This window comes from Quercus suber, unplaced genomic scaffold (genome assembly GCF_002906115.3).
Source record: "Quercus suber isolate HL8 unplaced genomic scaffold, Cork oak 2.0 scaffold_400, whole genome shotgun sequence".
Lineage (NCBI taxonomy): Eukaryota > Viridiplantae > Streptophyta > Magnoliopsida > Fagales > Fagaceae > Quercus > Quercus suber.
Genome location: NW_027069851.1, coordinates 620,325 through 627,175, shown reverse-complemented (window position 1 = coordinate 627,175; position 6,851 = coordinate 620,325).

Sequence of the window (6,851 nt, the reverse complement as noted above, 5' to 3'; positions counted from 1 at the left end):
TAGTCTTGTTTAGACTTGCTCAAAGTAATGTTGTTTATGTAAAGTTGGAATCGAGCTGATGCAGAATTCACTTTGCATCTCGGCCTGGCTCGATTGATCGAAGCTTAGGGTCGATCAATCGAAAATCGGGCAGATGCGTTTTTTCTGCAGAATTTCCAACTCAGCCCTAACTCTTAAAACGTTTAGGGTTTTATGTTTTTGCCTTAGGTATATAAGGCAAACCCTAGTCACGTTTTAGAGGTTGCTCATATTGCTGTTTTGTGTAAATCTCTTGTGAGATCTAGAGGAGCTTTCCTTTACACAAAACTTAGGGTTTTTCAAGGAGAAGATATTATCTATATCTTGATAATTAACTCAGTTGCTGCCATTTAAACTTAAAGAAAAACAAGCGTGGGTGCTTGTATCTGGTGGTGAATCCAAGAAAGAAGGAGTCCGTAGTCTCGGATCTTGCACGTGGTCGTGTCAGTAAGTTCTACTGGTGGGTAGCAATAAGAAGTCGAGCATGGGGGCTTGTAAGTCTTATTGTATGAACTTCGATTCTTTCAAGATAGTAGATTTAAGTTTATCTTGAAGATAGCTAGGTTAAATCCTCCCCAGGTTTTTTACTGGTTTGGTTTTCCTGTATCATCATATCTTTGTGTTATTTATATTTTCGCTGCTATATACTTGATATGATTGTTTGATTGTGATAATCTAGATTTGCATAATTTGACTAAGTTAATCACTTGGCTAATTAACTAGGTTAATCCTGTTGTGTTAAGGGGTCTAAAAATCGTTCAAGTGGTATCAGAGCAGGTAGCTCTCTTGTTGTAGATCTTTTGATCTCTAAGCTGATTCTTGACCCCTGTTGTCATGGAACACGGACACTCTCTGGTTATTCCTCATCACTTTTATGGGAATAGTTATACTTGTTGGAAAGTAAGGATGAAAACATTCCTGAAATCAATTGATAAAAGAGTCTGAAACTCCATTGAATATGGATGGGAGAAGCCCATTACTCCTGTGAGTGAGTGGCAAACTTCTCAAAAAGAAGCAGCTGGGTTCAATAGCAAAGTTATGAATGCCATCTTTAACGCTGTTTCTATAGAGAAATTTAAGAGAATCTCTAATGTTGAGGTTTCTCACTCTGCATGAAAAATCCTCAAAACTGTGCATGAAAGCACTAAGGCAGTTAAAATTAATAAGTTGCAATAGTTAATATCTAGATTTGAAAGCACTAGGATGTTTGATGATGAATCTTTTGATGAATTTAATGCTAAACTAAATGACATTTTAATTCTGCATATAATTTGGGTGAAATCTATGATCAACCTAAAATTGTTAGGAAGATTCTTATATCTTTGACTGAGGACTTTAGACCCAAAGTGACTATCATCACTGAGAGCAAGGATGTGGACTCCATCCTTGTTGATGAATTTATAGGATCTCTTCAGTTTTATGAGTTGGACCTACCCAAAACTAACAAATCCAAGTCAATGGCTCTTAAGTCAGTTGATGATGTTGATGTTGGTAGATTTGATAATGAGCTCTTTGCTACAGAGATTGCTTACCTTGTCAAGAACTTTAGAAACTTTCTTAGGAATAGTAACAGAAAGGTAAGAGGTACAAACACTGCTAAATCTAGAAACTTTAGGAAGAATGATCCCACTAAGGTTAATAACAATGAAAAACCTAGAGAAAAAGTTGGTCAATCTTCAAACAATTCTATAGGTACTCAGTGTTTTGGATGTCAAGGGTATGGTCACATGAAATCGGAATGTCCCACATACTTGAGGTCTAATGAAGTTTCTGATGATGAGTCTGGATGTGACGAGGATGGAAACTTCATTGCTTTCACTGCTACTGTTGTAGTCAATGAAAGTATGTCTGTTGAAGAGAACTCTTCTGATGGGGAACTCTCTGAGAATGGAGATCTTCAAGAAGCCAACAATAAACTTTGTAAAGTTGCTGCAAAGGATGCCATGAATGTTGAATTAGGCTTAAAGAAAATTGCTTCTCTTGAACTTGAAAAGAAAAATTTGCTTACTAATTTGGTTGATGCTAATGATCTTTTGAACAATGTGAAAACTGAGAATATGCTCTTGTTTGATAAAGTTAAATCTCTGGAACATGATTTATCTGTTCCTAGATCTGCTAGTTCTAAACTTGATCAAATGCTAAGTGTTCAAAAGGCTCATTCTGACAAATCTGGATTAGGTTTTGTTGAAAGCATCTCTGTGACTGCACCAAATTCCACAAACTTTGTTCCTTCTTCTTCCTCTGAACCCCTTGTGAGTGAGGTTGTGAGTGAGACTGCTAAACCTGTAGATGTCACACCTCCTAGGAAGATTATGGTTGATCTAAGAGAGTCTAAATCTAAGGAGTCTACCTTTACTAAGGACAAGATGCATGGTAAACCTGTTTGGGTTTGTCATTTTTGTGGAAAATCTAGACACATTTGTCCAAATTGTTATAAGCTACAAGCAGCTAAGCGAGCAAATAAGCTGAAAGTGTTTGTGCCTCAAGCACAAGATCCTATAGCACTCCTTAGTGAATTGGTAAAGGCTCTAAACTTCTATTCTAATCCTGGAATTTGAAATCACTCTAATGTGAATATGAACTCCAATGCTCATAATGCATCTAAGAGGTTTTGGATGCAAAAGGCTCAATCTAATTGAGTCTTTTTGACATGGTCCTTATGCTTCGTTGCTCTATCTTTTGTGACCTTTGTTCTTTGGTTTCTTTTACCTTTTTGTTTCTAGGATTTGCATTGCATAACATTCATGCATTTCATTCTAGGTTTGCTTTTATTTCTTCTTTTCAAGAAAAATAAAATAAAATAAAAAATGGAGAAAAAGGAAAGCAATTTGTGTTTTTTATTCATTCTCTTGGTTTTTGAAAACAAGGTTGGTCAATTTATTTTCACATAACATGTTCTATGTACCTTGTTTAGCTTTGATGAGCTTATCTATTGCACTTTACTAGCTGAAGCTTTGTAGTGCATGTTGTGTGGGAAAAATATTTATGGTTTTTGATAACTTTGTCTTGATCTTAAAGTTACATGACTTTGACTGTCGGACTTGAACCTTTAGAGAAAGGCATAAATGACCATCTCACCACTGTTCATTAGCCAATTATGAACACTTTAATGCATATCGTAAAATTCTGTGCTCGAGAAAGTGTAGCACATGCACAAAAAGAACATAAGGTGTAGCCTCGGCTTAATTGCTTATTACTTAAAATTGGTGTGTACTATTAGGTTTGATACCAAATCACATAATTAAAATTGGTGTGTACATTATCCTAGTTTTTTAATAAGTTTCTGAATAAATTAAAATTGGTGTGTATATTATGAGGCAAAATTCAAGAAATTTACATGATTGCAAGCTTATGTTTTAGGAGATGTGGGAGTTATATGATGTAACTCTTTAGGTGATAGTCTCTTTTAAATTCTATGTGATGAATTTTGTAGACTTTGTGGTTAATTTCTATTCACATATCACTTCACATGTATCTCAAGCTTTTGCTAGTTGTACACACTACACAAGTTAACTCTTTACTAAACTTTGTATATGTTATTGTGTGTGTTTTTGGTCTGACCAACCAAGTTTGGAAATACTTTGAGTTTAATGCAAAACAGAATTGTTGCTTGAGAATTCAAAGGAAGTTGATTTGAAAATCTTAATTTTGGAAAATTGGGTTTAAAATCTTGGGTTTTTTGAAACTCATTTCATCTCATACTTATGCATTTATTTCATGCTTTGAGGAGAGGTTGCATCAAATTCTGTTGTTTTTCAAAAATTCATTTTTTTACAATTTCGATCGATCTACTCTGTTCTTCGATCAATCGAAATTGCAATTGAAAATTTAGGTGAGTCTCTGTCTGTTTTGATCAATCGAAACTGATTTTCGATCAATTGAAAATCGTGACTCAAGGTTTTTAAAAAAAACTCAGTTTTGACTTGTTTAACTACACGTTTTCAAAAGTTTTTCAACTTTTCTCTCTCTCTCTCTCTCTCTCTCTCTCTCTCTCTCTCTCTCTCTCTCTCTCTCTCTCTCTCTCTCTCTCTCTCTCTCTCTCTGACTCAGCAAAGCACAATCATCCAATTTTTGTAGTCTTCGACCATTTTTTTTTTTTTGCAAGGTTTTCCTCTCCCAACACCGGTAAGATCTTTCTACCCTTTCTTTTGCATTGTTTTTCATGATTTCATGCATTTTTTCATGGTTTTTGGGTAAATTTTCGGACTATGCATAAATTGGGATTTTTGATTAATCAAGCCTTATTTTGTGAAATTGATCAATGGGTTTTGTTGCTATATTGATATATTCATGATCTATGATAGTTAATTTGATCAATTTGGGATTTTGTGAAAAATTAAAAATTCTATGGCTTGTATTGAACCCGAATTGGGGATTTTGTCAAATTAGGTTTAATTGATGAAATTGGCTTGTTGTTTTGATGTAATTGATCATTATTATCTATTTTCTCTCATGTGTAATGATCAATTCTTCAATTTCTTTCAAATTGAACAAGTGTTTTTTTTTTTTCAAATTTTTGGGGTTTTTGTTAGAAACTCTATGCTCAAGACAATTTTGTGAATTTGAACTTAATTTGAACCTAGTTTCATAGTATTAGTGCATGCATCATGACATTTACTCTGTTCATGCATCATATAAATTTTTGTTTTATATCTGTTTTGTGCTAACTTGCAGTCTACCTTTGGGTTTTTTTTTTCTCTTTTTGTTTTTCTTGGTTCTACTGTGTGTCCTTGTCCTTTCCTTAGCACTATGCCTAGGAAAACTAGAGCCTATAGGACTCCCTCCTCTTCTTCTAAATCTCCCTTTAGGAGTGAGTTGTTTAAGGATATTAAATGCAAAGAGGCCTTCGATAAGCTGAACAGTAAGAGAAAGATTTGGGCTGAGCGTTCTGTGCTGCTAGATGAGTTAGATCTTGCCATTAAGGCAAACTTTGAGAGTCGAGGTTGGTTGTCCTTGTTGGAGATAGATCATCCACCTCCGACTGCCCTCATCAGAGAGTTCTATTCGAACTTCTCTTGCCACGTCTATGATTCCAACACCCTTGTTAGGAGTTGGATACGAGGTGTTGAGTTCACCATTACCCCTAGGGTGGTGGCTGAGGCGCTTGGGGTCCCGATCGTTAGGTAGCCTAACTATCCTTATGAGGAGTCTCCACCCCTTGATGACGCCATGTCATACATCACTAGGTCTTCTATCCAGTGGGGTTCTGATCCTCAGATCACGTCCGCTGAGCTTCTTGTGATTACCTATCTTTTTCTTAGGATAACGTATCATTCTTTGTGGCCTATCTTTCATCTCCACACCATCCCTATTGAGCGATGTGTGTTTTTGTATACCCTTGTCTCTAGTGCTTCTATTTCTTTTCCTCATCTATTTCTTCATTTTTTGAACGAGATTCATAGGAATAGCGATGTTGGTCACACTTTTGTCTATCCTATCTTCATTCATAAGATTTTGTTGTTTTTAGGTTTAGATGGTTTCCTCGCGTATGAGCCTATACATGTTACTAGTCCCATAGGTGCCTTTTTTCTTCGCTTGAGGGCTGCACATCTGAGGCCTCCTCGTGTTCAGTCGTCTGGTGCTGTACCCCTTCCTTCCTCTTCTACAGGTGATGCATAGGCCGAGGCGTCTGGTGCTGCTGCTGCTGCTACTGTTCCTCCATCGACTACTTTGGATGATTTAGACATTCGATGTTCGTTGGATCATGTCTTGACCGTTTAGGTAGCTCATGGATAGATTTTGGTGGATTTGCTCAAAGAGGTTCGTGCTTTGCGTGCAGAGTTGGCACATTTCAGGCGATCTCCTTCGCCACTTCTTTTTGATGATGGATTGTGATTGCCTTTTCGGCATTCCGTCACAAAAAGGGGGAGTGGCTTTTGGATTAACTTGTAGAGTTTTTGCTGATAAGGGGAGTTTTTTGTTTTCGAGGAGCCTGTGGTGATTAGATTGTATCTAGGAGCTGCATCTTGTATTTACATTCTTTTATCTCTAGATGTATTTGTTGTTGGGCTATTCATGTTAGGGGGAGATACATTTAGTTTTGTTTCTTGTTTCACTGCTTATTGACTTATATTTTTTGGCTATTCATTTGATATATGTCTTTATTTTGTGTTTTGGTGAAATCAAGAATTTATTTTGTTTACTTGTATTTCCACATATGCGTTTATGCGTTTGTTGAGTATTTCAGGAAATACAGGTTGATTTAATTGAGCTGCTGTCTACACTTGCAACTGATAGATAGGAGTTAGGATTGGACTTTTTGTAAAGGGCTGTACTTTGTAAACTTTGAGTTTTTAGTTGTGTTTTGTCATGGATTGCCAAAGGGGAAGTTTGTTAGGTTCTAAAGATTTAGGATTTAATGTATTTAGAACTTTAATATGTATTGTTGGCAAACCGTGATCAAAACAAGTTATTTAGTTTTGTTTAGACTTGCTCAAAGTAGTGTTGTTTATGTAAAGTTGGAATCGAGCTAATGCAGAATTCACTGTGCATCTCAACCTGGCTCGATTGATCGAAGCTTAGGCTCGATCAATTGAAAATCAAGCAGAAGCATTTTTTCTGCAGAATTTCCAACTCAGTCCTAACTCCTAAAACATTTAGGGTTTTATGTTTTTGCCCTAGGTATATAAGGCAAACCCTAGCCACGTTTTAGAGGTTGCTCATATTACTGTTTTGTGTAAATCTCTTGTGAGATCTAGAGGAGCTTTCCTTTACACAAAGTTTAGGGTTTTTCAAGGAGGAGATGTTATCTATACCTTGATGATCAACTCAGTTGCTACCATTGAAGTTTAAAGAAAAACAAGCATGGGTGCTTGTATCTGGTGGTGAATCCA